The sequence below is a fragment of the Colobus angolensis genome, unplaced genomic scaffold (assembly GCF_000951035.1).
Source record: "Colobus angolensis palliatus isolate OR3802 unplaced genomic scaffold, Cang.pa_1.0 Scaffold10, whole genome shotgun sequence".
Classification (NCBI taxonomy): domain Eukaryota; kingdom Metazoa; phylum Chordata; class Mammalia; order Primates; family Cercopithecidae; genus Colobus; species Colobus angolensis.
The window spans coordinates 3,512,046-3,535,589 of NW_012110919.1; the positions used below are offsets into that span (position 1 = coordinate 3,512,046).

Sequence of the window (23,544 nt, forward strand, 5' to 3'; positions counted from 1 at the left end):
TCACCAAGTACCATAGACTGGGTGGCTTATAAACATATTTCTCACTGTTCTGGAAGCTGAGGAGTCCAAGGTCAGAGTGTCTCTCTTCCCAGTTACAGACGGCTGTCTTCTTCTTGTATCCTCACATGGCAAGAAGAGGACAAGAGAGCTCTCTGGAGTCCCTTTCATGAGGACATTAATCCCATTCATGAGGCTCCACCCTTATACCCTAGTCATCTCCCAAAGGCTCCACTTCCTAATAAGATCACATTGGGGGCTAGAATTTCAACATATGAATTTGGGGAAGAACATAAACATTCAGTCCACTGCAGTGTGCTATAATAAAACTTGATTTACAAAAGCACACTGTAGGCCAGACATGGCTTGCAGACCGTAGTCTGTCAACCCTTGCATTAGGTGATCACCAAAACATGTAGATGAATATGCATAAGTAGGTGTCTTAGTTCAGCCTGCTATAACACAGTACCATAGACTGGGTGGCTTACAAACACGTTTCTCATGGTTCTGGAAGCTGGGGAGTCCTAGGTCAGGGAGTCCCTCTTCGCAGATACAGACTATTGTCTTCTTCTTGTATTCTCACATGGCAAAAAGAGGATAAGAATACAATACCTAGATGTATTCATGATGGGGAGTCAGCCACTTTAATATTTATTAAGCACCCACTAACCTCCAAGGTTTCCAGACAGTGTCATAATTAAGCTTCACAACTGATCTGTATTCAGTAGGTGTGAAACTGAAACTTCCTGGTTATTAAGCTGTGTGGCCAGACCATGAACCCATTCTCTTCCATCAGGTTCAGCTCTTAAGGACACATGCCACAGAGTCAAAAACATCTGGGTTTGAATCTTGCCTCTGCTATTTACTGATGGTGTCCTGTATGGAAAATTACTAGACCTCTGTGTGTCTGAGAGTCTTCCCCTATCTCATGGAGTGGTTAGGAGGATTAAGAAATAAACTGCAAACAGCACTTGCTTAGAACAATGCTCTCTGCTCAATGCACGTGGCTAGCTTTGACCACAATTCTGCAGACACTTCAGGTTCCAGAGAGTTCTTTCAGAAGTTCCGCAAATATATGATTTAAATGCTGTTAAAAAATATTTTTCACTACTTAAAATACCTTAATAAAAAGAAACATATATTCATGCAATGTATACCAAATTTAACACATATTCTCACTCTATGTGTTAACTTGTGTTGTCAGTTAACTTTTACACAGACATTGAAGCAAAACTTTTCCTGTTCTTTGGGTTTATTTAAAAAAAATTGCAGAGAATTCAAGGTAAGCTGATAAAAATAATTCTTACCATTTGTAACCACTTAGCTGTGTGAATCAGAATTGTCTTGACACTTTGCAACTGAAGTAAAAACAATCTAAAATTGGAGGCTGAGGTGGACATAAGGTTCTCATCTCTAATATTGTATTAATCAGAAAAACTTTATTATTCCCATTGATTGGCTTTACAATAAGTAAATGTTATCAATTGTTTTTAAAGCCTTTATATGAAAATAACTCACTTTTTTTCTGTTTTATGTATTTAAAGTTTCATGTAAATTTTCATTTGGAGCTAAAAAAGATATTTTTCAGCAGAAACATTTAACTAGTACTTAACTAGTCAAGAGCTGCCTCTTTAGATTGGGGCTTTTTTTTAAGATCAAGGCTTGATTCTTATGTATCTTTTTTTAAAAATTAGACTCTGATAATCAGGTCAAGACAAAGAGTTACCCAAGCAGAGTTCTTCAGTCTCCTTTACTCTCCTACCAACATCATTATGCCCTAGTGGCCCTAATAGATATTTTCTCCTTTGATCTTTATAATAATCCTCTGAGTTTGCCAGGCAGGTGGTATTAGTCTCATAAATGAAGAAGGTAAATGAGACGCAAAGAATATAAATGACTCCCAAGGTCATATGACTAAATAAGTGGTAGGGTCAAGACTCAAATCAGAAGACTTCTGACCACTAATCCAGAGCTTTTCCCACCCGTTTTGATGTCAAAGATGGCTGAGATTTGGGGGAGGGGCTTTGGGAGTTCAGAGGTGATCCTTTAGCCACTGCTGAAGCTGATAGAGATGCAGGATCACGAAACATATCTTATTCCTTGTGTGTTTTTCCATATGTTGACTAGGTTTTCTAGACATTAAAAAAAAAAAAAGCAATGTAGACACTTGTAAAGTGTTTTAATGTATTGTTCTGGACTCTGTCTCACTTTTTGCAAGAGTCATTTGACATGACGCCTTGCTAAGAAATCCACACATAGGTCTCAAACTCAGGCCTGCTTGATCTCCTGGGGCCTGTGCTCCATGAGGGCAGGGACAGTACTAATATTTGTGTCCACAGCACATAAAGGCATCCAATTCTTATCTGTTAATAAATATATGATGGAATCAACCATCATTCTATACCTTTTTTTTTTAGATCTTTTTTTCCTTTTGCTACCATTGTTTTTGGACCATTATTGCAGACATATTATAAACTTCCTTGGTAATTCTTGACATTTTGGTCCTTTCTCCCTCAGATTTCTTCTGCATACCATCATCGGTGTAATCTCAAAGCATCCAGCAATGCTTCTCCAATGCCTCTCAGAACGAGGTCCAGATTATCCTCCTAGGATTCAAGTTTCTTCATGATATGGGCATGCCTTATGAATACACCTCCGCTCTGATCTCATCACCATCCCTGTAGTCCTCTCTCTGTATACGGCATGCTTGCTGCTTTGTGTCTCTGCCATTGCTTGTCTGTTTGCCAGGTTTCATTTCTCAACACAGATCCAAATTGTACCCATGATTTCCTACCTAATTCAACTCTAATTTTCTATGATCCCTGCCCCAGTAATTTTAGCCCATAAGAATTTTTATAGCACAAATTTTGTACTTAATGACACTTGTATTATTTCATGGGTTAGTTAATCCAATCTCTACGATGCTGTAGGCAACCATGTAAGATATTTAAATTGTACCCATATTGTCCTACCTTCCCACACTGTAGACATCTACTAAATTGGAATAAATGTATAATAAAATAATTTATAGCTTTAATTGAAATCATCCCAAGGCACAGAGAGAACAAACGAACATATTCCTGAGACATGTCTAATTCATGTGCCATGGTTATCTTGAGATAGTTTTCCACTGTACTTTTAATAAAAGAGACACCTAAATTATAATTTTATAGTTTGTTTTTGTTTTTCCTCCTTGAGCATTGCCACGGTTATTGATATTTATTAAATAAAATCTGCCACTGAAGCATGCATAACCACTCAAGAATGAATTATAGCAAATATTTAACTGCCTGCCTGCCTTCAAATTGGTTAATCAGAATGAGTGATGCATTAGCTGGTTCAACTCCTTTCACCTGGAAAGATGGCTATTGATTTCCTTTATTGTGATCTAAAAGATTTGAGGAAAGTCTAAAAGCATTTCAAAAGATTTCAATGAGTAAGACATAATTCTGCTTTTCATAACCACTGAATAAAAAAAAAAAACTAAATACAAAAAAGATTCTTTGAGTAAAATTCTGTCATTCTCCACTTCTTATCGTGTTAAAAAAATCAACTATAATATGAGTGAAAGTCGAGTTCTGCTTGTATGTATGAAATGAGAAGAAGAGAGGTGCTGTAGGTTATTAATAACAGGGGATGTTTTGTACCTCTTCTGGAAAATGAATATTCATTTTGTGTTGGAGCCAGTCCATAAGTCAAATTCCTTTAAAACAGGCAGAGGTCAGCCTGGTTCTGGCTGCAGCCTGCACAGCCAGAAAAACAGAGGAAGAAGGGCCTTCCACAAGCATGAAATATTATCCACTTTGATATGTAAACATTCTTCCTTCACCTGAAGTTGATGTCAGGGTAACTAAAACACAAGAACTTGGTTGACTGAGCAGAGGCGATCTGTTGTATTCTTCTGTTTTTCAAAACCAGAGATAATCAAGGACTGTTATTTCAGATGCTGCCTGACCTAACTTTTGAGTGGAAAATGAACCAGGAATCTGAGATAACTGGATAGTCTCCGCGTATTTTTAAAAAATCAGGATGTCTCTTGAAACTGCTCAGACTTAGCTGATTTTTCTGTTGTTCTCTTTATAAGTTTTTCTTTTTTTCCTTTTTTCTGTATTCCAGACTCCTGGAATTTAATCTATTGGGTGAGAGTAGATGACGTAAACTGTACTCATATTTGCAAAAATCCCAAAAAAGATGTTAAGGCTGTTAACAACAGAATTCTACACTACAGTTGAAATGGGCTAGGTGAATTGGGACAGATTTCTATGAAAATTTTATGAAGCTTTCCTTGAATTTCTAATTTAAAATTGCTAGAGTTTGTGTTACTCTTGATTCATTTCATTTAAGTCTTGGTCCTATAGATTCTGTTGATACCCCATTCTTGGGGGATGAAAAACAATGTTAAATGCACATATTTTTTAGGAAAATGAGCCGGGTGCGAGACAGAAGGCTTTGGCTGCCATCCTAGGGCATTCCTGTGCATTGCAATGGTCAGCATTTCTGTATCTAAACATCGAGAAAGTACGATAAAAATACAGTATTATAATCTGGAACCACTATCATACATGCAGTCTTTCTTGACCAAAACATCGTTAGGCCGCCCATGGCTGTGCTGAGGAGGAGGAGCACTCGTCCTCTCCAAGCACATCCAACTTGCCTCAGTCCTCATGACTCCTACCCTGTTCCCAGAACTGAGTTCATTTGTTATTGAAGTTACTTTTCTTTTTTTTGAGACGGAGTCTCGCTCTGTCACCCAGGCTGGAGTGCAGTGGCCAGATCTCAGCTCACTGCAAGCTCCACCTCCCGGGTTTTTACTGAAGTTACTTTTCTTATATCCAGCCCAGTTTTCCATTGATGCTCCCACTTATTCTATGTAAGTATTTTCATTTATCACACGATATCCCTAGTCTAAGATTTCATTTGAGGGGCGGAAAAAAATTTCTGCTGCTAAAAATAATTTGAAAACTCCTAGACAAGAGGACCTTTCAAATCCCTTACAATTCTAACAAGCAGTGAATTCATGCTTCACAGCCATTCAGACCTATATGTATGAAATATAAGACGTGTGTGTTCAACTTTCCTACATCGCCTCCTTTAAACTTTCTTTTTTCTTTTTTAAGTGAGCCCATTAAGAGAACAGTTCATTCCCACCTGCCACCTCAAGCCAGCCAACAATCTCAACCTCACCACTCCATTCTTGATTATGTAGAACCATTCCAATCCTGAGTGACAGGATTTGCAAAGACAGCTGTTGGGCTCCACAAACATTTGGAGGAGGGAAAAATGTGAGGTTGGTTGCTACATTCTCCTACTTCTTTTTACTGAAAGGAACAGCTGCGATCTTCACATGTAAGATGAAGTAAACAAAAGCTGACAATGCCCAGCACCATTCAGCAGTAAGCATTCAAACAGATTCTTCCTCACCGTGTTTGCAGGCCCGGCACAGTCTCACTTCCCCACAGCACAGAGAGGAAGCGAGGTCTTTGCATGCCCTGTTCACTTGGCCAAACATTGCCCTAGATGTGCAATTCAACCCATATAAAGCAAGTGTAATTCAAGAGCCCTGACTCCTTCACTATTTCATGATTGCTTATTACACTCGTACATGGCATTGTCAGGTTCCAGCAACTGTGTGTGCAGCAGGCAGAAATGCAGTATTTATCTCTGACAGGCAAACATTCTTAAGCTCGTCGGCATGAGTATCCACACTGAACTGGCTATCAGGGAAATAGACCCCTGCATGGGAAAGTCAAGGTATGTTTAGAGGGACTTGATGATTCAACCCCATGACTGACTCATTCCTTTTATTTCCTCTGCCTTTTTATTTGCTTACACAGAAAACAGTATTCATTTGTTTCTTTTCCCACTCTCATCCCTATTAACTGCTAGGGCCATCCGCCCATCTGAAACTGTCTTTGGCTGCACGGTTGTGAATCCAGGTGACAGTCAAAATGAAGAAGTGGTGATTGCCCCTGCATATTTTCTCTGAAGGGTTAAAAAAAAAAAAAAAAAAAAGCCTTTGTGTCTGTTCGAGTTCTCCACTTGAAATACTGTACTCATTGAACTGCAAGAAATAAAACCTGCAAGTAGGCTGTGTTACTGTGTTAATGTAATACAAATGTGTTAGACAGGCGCACTATTTCTTAAATATGCTTGAATTAAGCAAATTATTTTAAAAAATGGGTGGGACTTTTGAGGTTTTACATAGTTACATTTTCAATTTCTTGCGCTCAGTTTAAACCTCAAGATTCTTTGTTTCCATGTGTGTCATTAGGGCAGGTGTTGGATGACAAGTAAATGCATTGAAAAACGAAAAAAAAAGAATTCTTTGTGCCCTGACCTCCATGAATTCAGTGACTTCATACATCCATACAGATCTGACTTTTAATCAAAGGTGCTCCAGGTGGGGTAAGGGATAAAGAAGGAATTTGTCTACAGGATCCTTTTATCCTAAGATACCTTACAACATCCAATTGTGCTACTGTTTTGTTTTGTTTTGTTTTTTTTTTTTTTTTGTATTTTTAGAAAACCCATTGCTAGGCTAAGGAGTATTGATTCCATCTAGTTAAACATGTCAAGTGAGAGGAAGTGATCAATGGATTACTTCTTCAAAACATTTATCCCCCACAGTGGAATCCTCTGATTTGTATAACCTTAAAGAGCCAGGTACAGGAATTGGGAGAAGAATTTAAAATTTGAAATGTTCTTCTTTTTTCAACTCTGTTAATGAAAACTCTAGTTAATGCATGCAGTTTTCTGGGTCTCCTTCTCTACTTCCTTCCACCTTTTGTTGCTGCTGGGGCTGTGGGTTCCCTGAAGGAACATGAGATGGCCTTCCTCAGATATCTGGGTTTTAAATTCAGTTTGTATCTCTTAAGTGAAGTGGGTAGGGCCAAAAATGACTCACTGCCCAGTGGTGCCTGGAAACATTATCAGCAAAGGCATTCACCTAAGGAGAAAATAAACACAGAATTCTCATATGGGCCCCTCTTTCCAACCATCTCCTGGACTCTGGTAGCCTTTTCTGAGCCAGAGATCTCTCTAAAGTCACTTGCTGTCAGACCTTTTTGTCTCATATTTAGGAAAGGCTGAAGTTCTTTATAAATCCCAGATGGAACAGGAGGAAAACTACTTTGAATTGATCATTTCCATGATCTCTAAAATTTAAGAAACAGTATTTCTTAAGATTAAGGGATGTGAGCTTGTGACAGTTTCAATGTGGGACCAACTCAAGGGAAACTGATGACCAAAGTATCAAAACGCGTTCATTACAACGCAGTTTCACCTGGAGAGGGGGTGTCCCCCCGTAGTGCTTCTGCAGCAGAATTGCTTAGAAATTGCAGAGCATCCACAAGGCAAGTACCCCAGGCCATTGTGTCTGACTGTCTTTCAAATAGAGGAATGGCTAATTGTCACTTGCGGAGGGCAACTCCTGCACTGAGAACTGTGTGCGTATATGGATGGTATCGCTGAGACTCACAAGTATGCAAGACAGAAACTAGGCGCATTTTTTTCAGATTAGGAACCTGAGAATGGAAATAGACTGGGAAGGGGAGCAGGGGGAGATAGGGAGAGATTGGGCAATGGGTAAGAAGTTACAGTTAAATAGGAATAAACTCTGGTGCTCTGTTGCACAGTAGGGTGCCTGTGGTTGACAACATTGCATTGTCTATTTCAAAATAGCTAGAGGAGAGGCTTTTGAATGTTCTCACCACAAGGATATGATGAATATATGAGGTAATGGATATGATAAATACTCTGGTTTGATTATTACGTACGGTATGCCTGTATCAAAGCACCACATTGTACCTCATAAATATGTACAACTATCATGTGTCAATTAAAAATAAAATAAAATAAACTTTTATTGATAAAAGAATAAAAAATAGCATGTTTTGGCCACACTACTTGATAGGCATCATTTTAAAAACATAAGCGTATAAGACCGGGCATGGTGGCACATGCACCTGTACTCCCAGCTATTTAGGAGGCTGAGACAAGAGGACAGGTTGAGCCCAGGAGTTTAAGATCAGCCTGGGCAACATAGTGAGACCCTCATCTTAAAAAATATATAAATACTATAGATGATGTAAAAGGGTCACCTTTCCAAATGAGTCAAATTCTTCCTTAATTTAATGTATTCCTAGGTAGTAAGTTTTTAGAGAGCTAAATTAATTCCTTGCTATATCTTAGGATACCATTTATAAGTGTTCTCATGGGGGTTAGCTTCATTTTATGTACGCCTTTTTCCATGTGCTAATTTGTGTAGAGAGTTTATGTATTGTGGGAATTTAATTTATTCCTGCATTTTATCCAGGAAAATAGAGCCAGACGTTTTTGGACACTTGTTATTTGCTTTAAATAAGATATCAGGTTAAGATAAGAGAAATATATTGATTGGATATTGCATCTTCCTCTGGAGAACGTAAAACCTTTCATGTCCTACATCTCATCATGCCTTACAACTTTAGAACAGACTCTAATAAAAGGAAAATGTTTTGACTGTCAGTTTACTTGTAGATGGCAGGGATGGGAAGGTGCACTCAATTATACTAACAGACAATTAATCTAAATTCAAAGCGAAGGCTCCTGTTGTGGATCAGGGACCCCGAGTAAACATGCTTTCTAGGAGACTTCACCACCAGGTTCCAAGAGAGGTCACAGTACTCCTGCACTCCTGACGGCAGACCCTTGGATTCCATTGCAGGCAGTGACACACCAAGAGTAAGAGGAGCTGGCTGCAGCCCTGTCCACGTGTGTCTGCTGGCTCGCCCTTCTGTCTGGCATCTCCACGCCCCTCCTCTTCCGGACTCCCTTGCATGACCTTCCAAACAGAATGAGCTGTCCTTCCAAATATGACCCTAACTCATTCAACAGCTGGAGGCAAGAGCAAACTAGAGCTCATGCGAAGGGTATTAGCATTGAGTCTTTTTTTTTTTTTTTCCTTCTTTCTCTCAGACTAAAAGGTATTTGGAAAATTCATCTAAAAACTTAAAAAAAAAAAAATTCATTCATAAAAATAGCCAAAGGGTTTCTCAGAGAGTTTCCTTTTAGCAAGTCTCTTGGAAGGAATGAATGTCTACTTTATTATTTTTCCTGTCCCTGACCTCGGAGAGGATTAGAGGGTCTGGGCAAGGAGAGGAGCCTCACACCCAGCCACCCACACTTTTCCTTCTGATGAGCCCCACTGCCATGCCATGCTCTGTACAAGTTCTCTGGAAGAACATAAGAGCCAAATTATGTGCGAGGGAATGAGACCATGCTTTGAAGAGCCGGACTTCCTCCTTTTATTTGCCCTTGAAATTGTTTTCACTCTGATCTGCAAGTCAAAGAATTGATCTATTACACATTTAGGGACCTCAAAATCTGTTTGACTCTGTGCAAATAAGGTACAGCCCTGCCTTCTTCCTATAGTTTTCTTATCACTATGGGACTTGAAAAGGATTTAGTTCAACAACTGAGTCAACATGAGCTCACACAAAACAAATCATTTCACACCAATGTCATTTTCTTTCTTTCCTTCCCCCCGCCCCCCACTTTTTTATCTAAATAATTAGGTCAGGGAAATCCCACGTGCTTAGTATCATTTTGTCAGCAAGGTACATTACAAACTCTGGTCACAATAGAAAGTCGTTTAGTGAATTAATGTCAACTCTGGAAAAAGTGGCTAATGTGTCTTTGTGAGCTTGGTCCTTGCCTGTACACCTGCCTGAAGATCACAAGACTAAGAAGGACAGGTAACACATACTGAATAATGGAATCAGAGCTCAGCAATATCTCATAAGCCTGTCATATGAGCCAAACCCAATATAAAACAATTTAGCAATATTAAGTAATTATCACATTTTGTACTTCAATAAAAATAATATCATGACTTTGTGGTAGGAAAGACTAAGTTTAATATTGGTTAAAAATAGTTTAGAAACTGTATTTGTCTGTCTTCAATATGACGTTTCTTCCCAAATATCCCAAATAATCTGAATTAATAGTAGAAATAATATATACCATTTATTGAATACCTAGTATCTGCTAAAATAACAAACTTACAGTGAAGGTATAACTATTTCCATTTTACAGATGAAAAAAATGGAGGATATTAAGTAACCAACACTAAGTCAAAATGGCTAGCAAAGATCAAAACCAACATGTTAGCCAATGTTAGGCAGCTCAAGTCCTTTCCTCTGTGCCCGAAATGAAATTTTCCAAGAACTTTGCATTGGTTATTCATATCAAGTATAAAAAATGTTATTCATCTCAATGAACCAAAATTAAGTTAAGACACTTAAGGACTATCTAGAGGAAATTGACCAGGATAGGAAAGAGTCTGGAAGCCATGCAATAAAAGACACAAAGAGATGGTAAATATTTAACATGAAAAATAGAAGATTTGTGTGGGATTTGGAGATACCTTCAAATACTGAAGACCTGTGGTCAACTGGGGCAAATATTTTAACCCCAAATAAGTTCTCCAACAAGAAGAGTTTCATTACAAATAAGGGAAGAGAACGTGCCCGAAATGAGCATTTTCAGTCACTAGATGCAGAATTAGAGAGCCACCTGTGAGGGTTGTTATTGAGTGAAATTCTGACTTTGAAAACGTTTGGCCTATATGAGGGATTCTTAATCTGATATCCATGGAAGAACTTTAGGAAGTCTTTGAATCCCTGGAAATTACATGAAAAATTGTATATGTGTTTTTTTCCTTGGGAAATGGTGGATATATTTCTTCAGATCGTCAATGTAATTCTACAATATTGGTGAGCCAGTGAAATGAAATCACTTCCAATTCTACAATTCTGTTTTGTAAAAGTAGTCTTACCCTTCACAGAGGTGCACCCAAAAGAACCGTGTGATTGATCTAATGTTAGGGGTGAACGAGCATAAACAATTGAAGAAAACTTCAAGATTTTGAGCCTCATAACTAAGATGTTGATACAATTAAAAAAAAAAAAACTTTAATAAAAGAGAAGCAAATTTAGTGGAAGATAATTAAGTAGAAATAAATAGGCAAACTGAAGCCTGTCTAAGATTCCAGTACTGAGTGTACTGAGTACGTAATCCAAATATTCTGCTACATCATAGCAGAAAAATGCTGAAATCTAGGGATATATGCTGACTAGTAATTGAGTCTTACATAAATAATTTTTTTAAAGCCACTTGAAATGTAGAACCATAAAATGTTATAACACTAACTGTTCTAGAGACTACTTACTTCAATCTCCTAATGTTACAACTGAAGAAACTATGTCTCAGAAAAACTAAGAGACATATTCTCTACTCTGGGACCTTGTTCCCGATTCATGTCTCTGTCTGCAAATTTAAGGGAAAAAAATCTAAAACATTCAAATCTGGAATAAACCTATGTATTTTTCAGGAAGAAAATATATAAAAAAAAAAAAACTAGTCTTAACTACATATAATACACAAAGGTCCACTTTGTTATGGTATAAGGCAAGACCATAAGGAGGTCTTATGCCTCCTTATGAGGCATAAGACTGTCCCTTAGGAGTTTGAAAGTATGAATTCCACACTTCAGCATGCTCTGGGATGTTTTCACAGTATTTTTAACATTGGTCCTCATCGTCTTAATTTACCTCTGGAAATTTCCATGGATGCTTAAACTATGAAGAACAGAGAAGCACATAGCTGTGTTATTTAGAGTTGGTGAATTAGGTTCCGCAAGTCTTTTGGTTTGCTTTTAGATGTTGTCTTGTCAGTTTCTAAGATCAGAGGGAGACCAGCTCCAAGAGTGCTCATGCATGCATCAGTGGTCTTCTATACCATCTGACGAAAATATTCATTCTGTGTCTCAAAAGGATATTCCAGATCCAGTTCTGAGTCAGCAGGTCTTTGGGGTGTGTGTGTGTGTGTGTGTGTGTGTGTGTATAAATTTTTCTACTGCTTCATTTTTTAAAATCCATCTGACAAGGTCAAGGTGGGGTTGAGACAAGAAAAATTTGGAACTAGTACCATTTGAGACTTATTTCCTTAAAAAAGAAACTTTTTTAATAATCTGAAAGTTTACATAATTTTGACATGCAAGTTATACACGTGTGTGTGTATGTGTGCATGCTTGTGTGTATGTTCATTTTTTTAAAGAGATTCAAACTAAGTAAAATTTTGATTGGGGGTGTTGCTGAAATGACTAGAGTGTCAGCTGTTATAACTTCAGCTTTAAACACTAAACTGAAACATGGCCTTCATGTTCCAATTCATACTGAAGCTTTATAATATATGGCCTCAGAGTAGAAGTATAATGATCTCTTGGGAGAGGCAAGATCCAATTAAAATTCAGTTTGCTGTCTTTTGGAAAGATATAAGCAGTTATATATCCTTTGAGAGGTCTTAAGAAATACACACCTGAGCTTTAAATGGCTACTCATTTGACTGTGAAGTTGAATTTCAATTCATCTGGGAGTCAGAGCACAAGAAAGAATTCAAATAACAACACTCTGATATTTCCTGGTGTGTTACCAGGGAGAAAAGAGCTCCTGGAAAATGAATGCCTTACACATTTGCAGATATTACCAACCACTTATAAAAACAAGGCTATTGTTATGCATAAAAGTCATTCCTTTTAGGGGAAGCCTAAGAGTGAATTGAAATGTGGCTGACATTTCTACCACAAGATAAAATGTTTTTTTAATATCATGTTTAAGTTCTCTTAGTTAAAAAAAGAAGAAGAAAGAAAGAAAAATATCTGCAATCCAGTATTCAGAAGCAATTCCAGACACTTCACCCATGAAATAACTCACTGGAAGACATTACATTTCTAAATACAAAAGCTATTAGCAGCCTTTTCTAATTCTCTTTTAGTTCAGTAAGGGAATTATTGACAGTATTTTGCAATCCCACATGTTTTTAAAAGTCAAAATACATAGTACCTTGAACAGAAAACATATGAACGCTTTCTGTTTAATTTGTTAGTTCACGACTAAGATGAAACAGTCCAACATGTACAAGAACCCCCATTTCACTCTGATGTTCTTTTGGTTACTTCTTTTTTAAAACAAAGGTTTGATGTATTTTTAAAAATATAAAAAGAAAAAGGCACTATATTGCCTCAGAGCTATTCCATCTCACTGCCTCACTTTAAATTCTGATTGGCTGTAATGAGACCACAGACAGATTGATGAAATAAGATCAATGGGTTTATTATACATCCATATTTAGGTACTAAATAGCATTGTATTTGGGGTGATTTAGTTATACAGCTCATTTATTTCTTCAACAAATTTGTTGAATAGCAATATTAGTTAAGGCAATGCAAGCTGATGTCATAAATAAACCCCCAAATCACAATGGCCTAAAACCTTAAAGGTATAATTTTTATTCATGGAAGCAGTGCAATGTGAGCAACTACAGGATTCGGGCAGCCAGAATCCTTTCATCCTGTGTTTCATCTTCTAGAGCTTCAGAATCTTCTGCATTTATCCAAGACAAGAGAAAAGAAATTTGAGAAAATGTACCTGTTTTTCGTCATCTTCTACTCACTTGCTCTTGGAATTAACAAAACACACAACCATACCTAAGTGCAAAGTGGTTTAGAAATGTATTTCCTGATGGGGCAACCACCTTCCAGTGATAACTTCACACTCTGAAAGGGGTAAGCTGCAACACCTGTAATAATACTGTGCTGGACATTGTGGAATTTTCTAAAAGAAACAAAACTGGGACCTTGTCTTCCAGGAGCAAGCACTGTAGCAAAATTTTGCAAGAACTTTATTCCCTTACCAATTATAAGAGTTAATATACATTAAAAGTTTGTTATGTATCAGACTCATTATTGGTCCAGAGGGTGTGTGGGTGGTATTTCAGGACTCAAAACCTGGTGTCTGGGCTGTTCCAAATTCATGCTCTTGCCTCCGGCCCTCTGTAGACTTCTAATCACTTGAGGAAAGAGACTCAAATCTGCTTCTTAGAAGTTCCTAACACAGGGCAGAGCCCACACCAGACAATGAAGGAATGTAGATTATACTAAGCAAAACCCTAACACCTACTGTATAGGTAACTGTTGGCAATACATTAGAGCTCAATTCCAACTCATAAAAAGCTGTACTCCAAAATACAATTCACCATAAATGAAAGCTTTTTTAAGATATGAGTTGCCTGTACTATAAATATTGATTAATTTTTTTAATCTGAGTCAATTGAGATGAAAATGCTAATTTGAGTAGACAAGCATATGAACATTAGTGGAAAAACTCACCTAAAAAAGTACAAGCGAGAGCAAGATGCCCAAGATAGATTAACACAACACATTAACCAGAATGTTCTATCATTTTCTTTCTGCACATACACCTTCTAACTTGCAAAGCTGTCTTGCTTCACATGATCTCTTCCCATCTAATTTGATGGGGTTTTCTCTGAAAGAAATGAAGGGAGGATTCCTCCAGTTCTTGTTTTCTATGATAATTATCCTAAGTTTCAGAGGAAGAATTTTAAAAGAGAAATTCTAGGCTCTTCTCAACTTGGAACAGAACAGAGATATATTCCAGTAAGGAATATAGTTCATGGGCATAAGCGACTTGAATATGAGGTAGAATTGGGGTTAAATAACCTATGAAAGGTATAGGTGATATTCTATCAGACAAGAGATATTACCTATAGTTTTGCAAAAGAAATAAACTTTTAGCTAGGCCTTTTAGAAACAAGTAAAATTAACTGAGTTTACCAAGTATAGAAAAAAATAGGAAATTGTCATTTAGAAGGACACGATCTATTCAGCTAGTCAACCAAGAAATACGTCAAGAGCTCCGATGCAAGGTAGGGTACGAAGAGCAGTAGGGAGAAGGGGACAGTAAAAAGGTGCAAGACAATACCTATTCCCATATAGGTCAGCAGCTAAAAGCAACACCAAAAGAGAACAATGGGCATGTACGGTGCACCCACCTGTACCAGGTAACATGCCAGGTGAATTATTCAAATTATCTTACTTGGCACTAATGCATGTAAAGTACATAGCAGGGTGCCTGTCACAGAAAGAACGTACAATAAGTGGTAGCTGTGATTTAAATGCCAGTTTTATGTAGAGGTTATTATCTGTTTTCAAATTAAAGAAAGGGAGGCATGGTGAGTCTATGTGATGCTATAAACTGAATGTTTTTATCCCCACAAAATTTATATGTTGGAACCTAATCACCAAAGTAATCGTGATTAGGTTCCAAAGGTGGGGCCTTTGGGGGTTAATGAAGTCATGAAAACCCCACCTTCATGAATGCTGTTATAATAATAAGAATTAGTATCTTCATAAAAGAGGACTGGGGGAGCTCATTTGTCCTTTCTGCCATGGGAGGGTGCAGCAACAAGGTACACCACGTTTGAAGCAGAGAGTGAGCGCTCATCAGACATTGAATCTGTCAATACATTGATCTTGGACTTCCCAGCCTCCAGGAGTGTAAGCAATAAATTTCTGTTGTTTATAAATTATCCCATCGAAGGTATTTTCTTACAGTAGACTGGGTTAGGCAATGAGGGTATTTTGTGGAAACTGCATCCTGAGTGCCTGTGCTGCAGCTCCCCATGAGTCTTCCATTCTAATTCTAATCAACTTCCAGTTATCTATCTTAAGCAGAGTACCTTTTAGGACAGGGTAATGGGGGGAGCCTAGAGGTCACATGCAAGGCCTCCCATCTGTGGAGGTTTAGTTGGAGAAAGCTGACAATGAGTTGATTTCTATGCAGCAGTAGTCATGAACCTGGGGCAAGAATCAGAGCACCGCGCTATCTCCCAGGGTCCAGAGGGTGTGGCCCTGAGAGACAGATTGGTGAAATCTCTAATAGGACAATGTGCCAGATTGATGAGATGATCTTGGGGGTACTTGCTAGTCTCCTTGGCTTCGGAGGGGCATGGAGGGAGGGGAACAGATAGGCTCAGATCCTCTCTGCCCTTGAGGCTGGTCAAACATGTTGCAGCTTTGTAGAGAAGTGTCTTCTCCTTATACCTTGTACAGATGATTTGTTAACCAGGCCTGAGACTGTTGTATCTCCCGCCATTCCAGTAACTCAAGTGCCCTCAGAGCTAATCCAGGTAACTAGAACCAGGGGCAGGCAGTTAAAATAATAAACACCCAAAGGGAACCCAGCAGCCAGATTGAGGAATAACAACAACCCATGCCCCAAGATGGATATTCTCCTAGTAAAATAGAACTTCCAGAAGAGACAGATAACAACTTTAATAAAGAATCAATAGTATACTTATACAAATTGAAAAATAGCATTAAAATAACTTTTCAGCATTCAAAAACATGATTTTTCAATTAAAAACATCAATTCAGTTAAGGAAAGGATGGCCTAGGATGAGACAGACTCACTTGCAGTATAAGACATTATAGGGTAAATACCAAATGAGTTGTTTTGATTCTCAGGTGGAATTGACCATCAGACTCACCTGTTAATAACACAGACTTTTTCAACTTACCCAGCTCTAATAAATCAGGAACTCTGGAAGTCAAGCCAGTGAAACTGCATTTTGGTTGGAAGTGGCCACTGGTTTTGGGCACTGGTTATGGGGTCTGTGGAAACTGGCAATACATGTTGAATGAGTTATCACGGTGAGAGATCACTGGGTCTGCAGGGATGGTTGTAAGGACTGCAGGAGAGAGACGAGAACTGAAATGAGCTGTGAGAGGTGGGTAGAGTTTGTTGATAGTGACCTAAAAATATGAAACAAGGATTGATGAATGTTTTGTCTGCATGATCCCAAGTTTTCACCAGACATAGACACAAATACTTGTCACAACCATAGATCAAATAGCAAATCTGAAATTTTTATAAGTTTAGCCTTAAATAATATAAAACACATCAGATAAGTAAGAAGTTGAAGTATTGCAATTTCGCAAATGTTTAGGAAGCTTGTGTTCATCCAGTTCACATTTCCTTCACTCTATGTGTGCATGTTTGATAACTGAAATACACAAGTTAAATCTTTAGTCTTACTTTTTTTTTTGAGACGGAGTCTCGCTCTGTCACCCAGGCTGGAGTGCTGTGGCCGGATCTCAGCTCACTGCAAGCTCCGCCTCCCGGATTTACGCCATTCTCCTGCCTCAGCCTCCCGAGTAGCTGGGACTACGGGTGCCGCCACCTCGCCCGGCTAGTTTTTTTTTTTTTTTTTTTTTTTTTTTTTTTAGTTTTTAGTAGAGATGGGGCTTCACCATGTTAGCCAGGATGGTCTCGATCTCCTGACCTCGTGATCCTCCCGTCTCGGCCTCCCAAAGTGCTGGGATTACAGGCTTGAGCCACCGCGCCCGGCTAGTCTTACTTTTTTAACCACTGACGATAACTATGGTCCATTTCTCTCCCAGTGTTCCATTTCAAGACAGATGGATCAGTTTGTCAAGGTCTGAGCAAATAGTAGGAATAAATGGAGTGCTCCGAAGGCAAATCTGCGTGGTGTATTCAATTTGATAAAATCACCCTTGCATATTTTTCTCCTGCATTTCCTGAACCACTCCACTAAGGGAGACAACCTAGTACTTCTTGGCTTTTTTCTCCTCAAATGGCTGCTTCTGAGTCGCAGATGTAAAGTAACAGGAATCAAAGGATTCGTGGATCAAGAAAAATGACTCCAGATCATTTCCAGTAGGTTATTTCCTTGAAGCTGTTCCGCTCTGCCCCCAGGAGGTGTGATGGATTTGAACTAAATGTAATCAAAAATTTTCACCTGCATCCTTATTTCCTGAAAGTAGCTCAGTCCCATGAAGCTGAACTTTCTGCAGCTGTGAGACCCAGGGCATGGCTGCTTCCTTAGGGGAAATAAACTCAACGTTTCTCTGAGTCAGAACCACAGAACAACAGTCTCATGAAATGCTCTATGCCAAACAAAAAGCACTCTGCACTCAGATTCGGGATGAGATGCACATGCTATGAGCTCTCAGAGGGCGACAGAGCACATCCAAGCTTCTGGATCCCCTGCAGCAGAGAAATCATTTTATTCATAACTCTCTTTAACTTAGCCACTTGTGTTCATTTTTGAGCGCTGCCTTAACAAAGTAACAACTGGGTAGTTTAGACAACAGAAATGTATTGTCTCACAGTTCCGGAGGCTAGAAGTTCAAAGTCAAAGTGTTGGCAGCCCTGTCCGAAGCCTTCCTCCTTGGCTTGTAGATGGCTGATTTCATATTTACAGGGCATTCTCCCCATATAAGTGTCTATCTTCAAATTCCACCTGTTTATAAAGACACCAGTCATAGTGGATTAGAGTCCATCTAACGACTTCATTTTAATTTGATTACCTCTGTAAAGACCCTGTCTCCAAATAAGGTCACATTCTGAGGTACTGAGGTTTAGAACATACATCTGAATTTGAGGAGGGAGATGTAATTCAACTGATTATACCACTGAATCCTTCTTTTTCCCCAGGTCATCTATTAACAACCTGAAGAACATGTTTAGAAAGACGTCACTGTGGCTTCACAGATACCATGCTCTTCTTCAATGGTTCCCAAATGCCATTTGCAGAATATATGCAGAATCACTGGGAGTGCTTTTTAGAATTCTAAATCTACCAGGCATGGTGGCTAACACCTGTAATCCCAGTAATTTGGGAGACCAAGGCAGGCAGATTGCTTGAGCCCAGGAGTTCGAGACCAGCCTGGGCAACATGGTAAAACCCTATCCCTACTAAAAATACAAAAAATTAGCTGGGTGTGGTGGCATGCACCTGTAGTCCCAGCTACTTGAGAAAGCTAGGCTGCAATGAGTCATGAGCCCATGATCCTCCACTGCACTCCAGCCTGGGCAACAAGAGTGAAACCTGTCAGAAAAAAAAAAAAAAAGAAGAATTACAGATTCTTGGGTCTCACTTCCACAAATTAAAATCCACTAGATCTAAGGAGGAACTCAGGAATTTGCAATTTACAAACTTGCCCAGAACATTCTGATGCATCACCAGATTGGAGTTCCACAGCCAGTTAGTGCTCCCTTATTATTTTTTAGACTTGATTTGGGCCATAAATCTTTTAATAGCTACCTAAGAAGTGCACTCCTTCTTTAAACAATATGAACATAGAATTGTTTTCTCATCTCTGTTTTTATTACATCTATCTTCCTCCATTGCAGTACAAACCACTTGATGTGATAGATTCTATGTTACTCATCTTTTTATTCTCAGTGTGTACCAGAGAATCCACACATAAATAACATTCAATAAGTGTTTATTGAAGAAATAAATACCTCCAGCAACACAGGCAAACTGTACAATTGTTTCATCATTTAAAGAAGTTCCTGGCTGGGCACAGTGGCTCATGCCTGTATTCCAGCGCTTCAGGAGGCCGAGACAGGTGGATCTTTTTTTTTTTTTTTTTTTTTGAGACGGAGTCTCGCTCTGTCGCCCAGGCTGGAGTGCAGTGGCCGGATCTCAGCTCACTGCAAGCTCTGCCTCCCGGGTTCACCCCATTCTCCTGCCTCAGCCTCCCGAGTAGCTGGGACTACAGGCGCTGCCACCTCGCCTGGCTAGTTTTTTGTATTTTTTAGTAGAGACGGGGTTTCACCGGGTTAGCCAGGATGGTCTCGATCTCCTGACCTCATGATCCTCCCGTCTCGGCCTCCCAAAGTGCTGGGATTACAGGCTTGAGTCACCGCGCCCGGCCAAGACAGGTGGATCTCTTAAGTTCAGGAGTTTGAAACCAGCCTGGCCAACATGGTGAAACCTCATCTCTATTAAAAATACAAACAAAAAGTAGCCAGGCATGGTGGTGTGCACCTGTGGTCCCAGCTACTCAGGTGACTAAGGCAGGAAAATTACTTGAACCTGGGAGGCAGAGGGTGCAGTGAGCTGAGATCACACCACTGCACTCCAGTCTGGGCAACAGAGTGAGACTCCATCTAAAAAAAAAGAAAAAAAAGAAAAAATAAGTTATTGACGTTGACATGTCTTTATACTTGAGAGAACTCAGCTACTCTTAAGATTTTAACCCATGCAACCATGCCCACTATCCTGCCTCATTTTTACTCCTGCCGTGATAGCTTACCTGTAGTTTCAGGACACATCTTTCTCTTTCCAGTGTCAAGGGTCTTTTGCACACGCTATTTTGGAACTCTCCCACCTAGCCTCTTTCTCCACCTTATCCCCAATTGCATCTACTATTTCCAAATGAATATTTGTTCTGCCCTTCCAATTAGAAGTGGTGCCCCTGTTAAACGTTTTCTTAAGGCTTCATTTTTTTTCCCCATGGAGACACTGATCATGCTTGTAATAAATAGTTCAATGGTTGCTCTCTCTGACAAACTCTAATCTACATGTAGGCAGGCTTCATGTCTGTTGTGTTCATTTTTGAAGCCACAGAAACCTGAACGGAGTAGAAACTCAAATATTAATTGAGTCGTTATGTACTTTACCATGAGTACATGTTTTTTCCCACCATTAAACTGGGAGCTTCTCTACAGCAGGGACTAGATTTAATTTACTTTTCTATTTTTGGCACCTGGCACAATGCCTGGAAGGCAGAACAAGCACAATAGATTTTCTTAAAATTTGTAAGGTTTTTGTTTATTTGAATGGTTGTTTAGTTTTTGCCTTGATGAAAGCCTGGGATAGAAATTTAGAACAAGGTTGGATGTTGGTGATCATATAAAAATAGATTTGTTCTTTCTTGTCATTAGAGCCCAAACTTAAAAAATGTCAAATAAAAAAAAAAACAGGATAACAGGGAATATTTAATGGAACCAAGGCACCTCAGACAGCTGACATACTTCTAAAAAGCAGAAAGTAATAGTAAGGGAGATAACAGCATACGCGTTAGTTTTCCAATTGCCAAAAGATCACTTCAAATACAGCTCTTGGCAGTCATCTTCTTGTGGAGAAACTGGAACACTTATGGAATGGCAATTCCACCAATTCCCTTTTTCTAACAGCAGAAAAACCTGAAGGAGACAAGCCCAGCTATAGTCCAGCTGAGACCTGTGGCAATAACCTGACCTAAAGTTACGTAAGTGATCAGGACTGTACGTGGTCCGTACCCCTCTGCCTGAGGATGCTGCTCAGCTGTTTAACTCTCTCAAACATTTTGTTCTTTTACTGACAACCCACTGTAGTCGAGTGGTCTATTCCCATAATATGGAAAATTGGGTCTGTAGCAATTTCCTATTCCTATTTGTAGGCAATCATGTAAGATAAGGGGAATGGGCACCTATTTCTCTGAGGAAGGTATAAATGTGTCTTTTATCTCTTTCCAGTATCCCCACTGTATAGAACTGGTCCGCAATGGAGAGTAGGAAAAGTTTTTCATTGGACCAAATCACTGCCTTAGAAGGAAAGAGATTTCAATCCCTTTCATTTTTAAGACCTGCAATGGGTTGGGATGATACCCACTGAGGTCTCTTGGCAGTTAAAAAAAGAAAAAAAGAGGTTACCTCTTCGGCATCTTTGGCAAAGCATATGAACTAGCAATAAAGCCTCAGCATCAAGCCTTGGGAGTCTGGCTCAAAGTGGCTAAGACTAGAAGCATCTTCTAATACAAATATGGTAGCATTAGGAAAATAGCTTGGCCTTTAGAGAGACCCAGATTATCTTCACCTTAAAAACTACCAAGACCATCACAGCAGTAAATACATATCCACCAACTTCACAGAAGGTTTTCCACCGAGACATTGTGAAAACCACAATCCATTAGTGGTGGATGAGTCCCAACTCTCTTACTACCTGGGGTTTCCAAGCAAGACTTACCTGTCCTTTCTTCTAGATTTTTTTCCTGGGATCCTGGGCCAACACAAATAGAAGAGGAAAGCCTCAAGGGAAATAAAAGTGAAGGTTTCAGTGATAGTTTAAATATATATTTATAAATGTTGGCCTTTTTTTAATACTTCAGGGTGATGGATGGAGCATTTCAACCACAATGGCAAAGAATGAATTACCGGCAGTGTCAGAGTTTCCTGTTGCTGTGGGAAGACAGCTGCCATGTTGAGAGGTGCCTTGTGGAGAGGCTCATGTGGCAAGGAACTGAGGGTGGCTTCTATCCAACAACCAGTGAGGAACTGAGGCCCTCAAGTCCATAGTCCATGAGGAACTAAATACCTACCAACAACTACATGAGTGAGCCTAGAATCTGATTTTCCCCAATGGAGACTTAAGGTACCTGCAACCCGGCTGTTAAGGACTAAACTGCATCCTGCCCAAATTTATATGTTGGAGTCTTAACTCCCAGCACTTCAGAACATGACTTTATTTGGAGACCTAGTCATTAAAGAGGTAATGAAGTTAAAATGAGGTCATTAGGATGAGTCCTAATCCAATAGGACTGGTGTTCTTATACGAAGAGGAAATTTGAACACAGACACATATAGAGGAAAGACCACAGGAAGAAGACACAGAGAGGAAATGGTCATCTACAATCTTAGGAAAGAGGCCTCAGAACAAGCCAACCCTGCAGATACCTTGATCTAGACCTCCAGAATTGTATGAAAACATACTTTTGTTATTTAAGCCACCCAGTCTGTGGTGCTTTGTTATGGCAATCCCAGAAAACTAATTAACGAATTGACTGCAGCCTTGCAAGGGACCCTGAACCAGAGGACTCAGTAAAGCCGTGTGCAGATTCCTGACTCACAGACCTAGGAGATAATAAATGTGTGTTGTTCTAAGGTGCCAAATCTTGGGAAAATATGTTAGGTAGCTATGTTGTTTTGCACATGTGCCATGTAATCATGTTTTGGTCAACAACAGACCACATACATGATGGTGGTCACGTAAGATTGTAATATTGTGTTTCTATCATGGATTCTCTATGTTTAGATACACAAATACTTATCACTGTGTTACAATTGCCTCCTGTCTTCAGTACTGTAACATGTTGTACAGGCTTGTAACCCAGAGGCAATAGACTACACCATACAGCCTGGGTGTGTAGTAGGCTATACCATCTATGTTTGCAAAGTACATTGTGTGATGTTCACATCATTATGAAGTTGCCTAGTGATGCATTTCTCAGAATGTATGCCCAACATGAAGTGACACATGGCTTTATGTTTATCATACATTTAAGATACTGTGATATAGTTAACTTATGTTTTAATATACCTCTTAATTCTATTTTGATCCCACACCAACCAAGGTGCAAAACTAATGTTTTCACCCGTTTCCATAAAAAACACAATTACAGTGGGACTAATGTGGCTTTTGCTGTTTTCCCTGAAGATTTGTGGTGGTACAGGAAGCAGTCAAAGCACCCCGTATAAAGTTCTTCCATGGCCTGCCCCCTTTTTGCAGTTGCCTCTATTATTTGAAGGAATGGTCCAACCAACCCCAAAGCTCTGGAAATTTGCCCCAAAATAATTTTACCCTGAAACCATTGAAGCTTAAGTTTCAGGCCCCAGTTTCACATTCCTGTGAGTTCTGCAAGTCACTGGGAGCTATAGACTCTTCTAGGTAGAATTGGGAAACAAGGTGAAAATACCTCAAGAAATCTCAGAAGCCAGGGGCCTGCATCTCCAAGCCTCTGGCAATTTTCTTGTGGTTTCTATCCTCATTCTAGATATTTGCTTTTGAGACTGATTTTGAATTCAGAATTCTAAAAAGAGAATTCTCCAAATTCTATAAGCTTCAGGCTCTACAAAA

At 39.2% G+C, this 23,544-nt stretch overlaps 1 long non-coding RNA gene across 1 annotated transcript; it reads left to right on the plus strand.

Annotated features, from left to right (window-relative positions):
- Positions 1–5,200: 5,200 nt before the first annotated feature.
- LOC105505774 lies at positions 5,201–23,094 on the plus strand. The gene is made up of 2 exons (XR_001000801.1): positions 5,201–5,748; positions 21,168–23,094. It is a non-coding gene; the product is annotated as an uncharacterized LOC105505774 (long non-coding RNA).
- Positions 23,095–23,544: the final 450 nt, after the last annotated feature.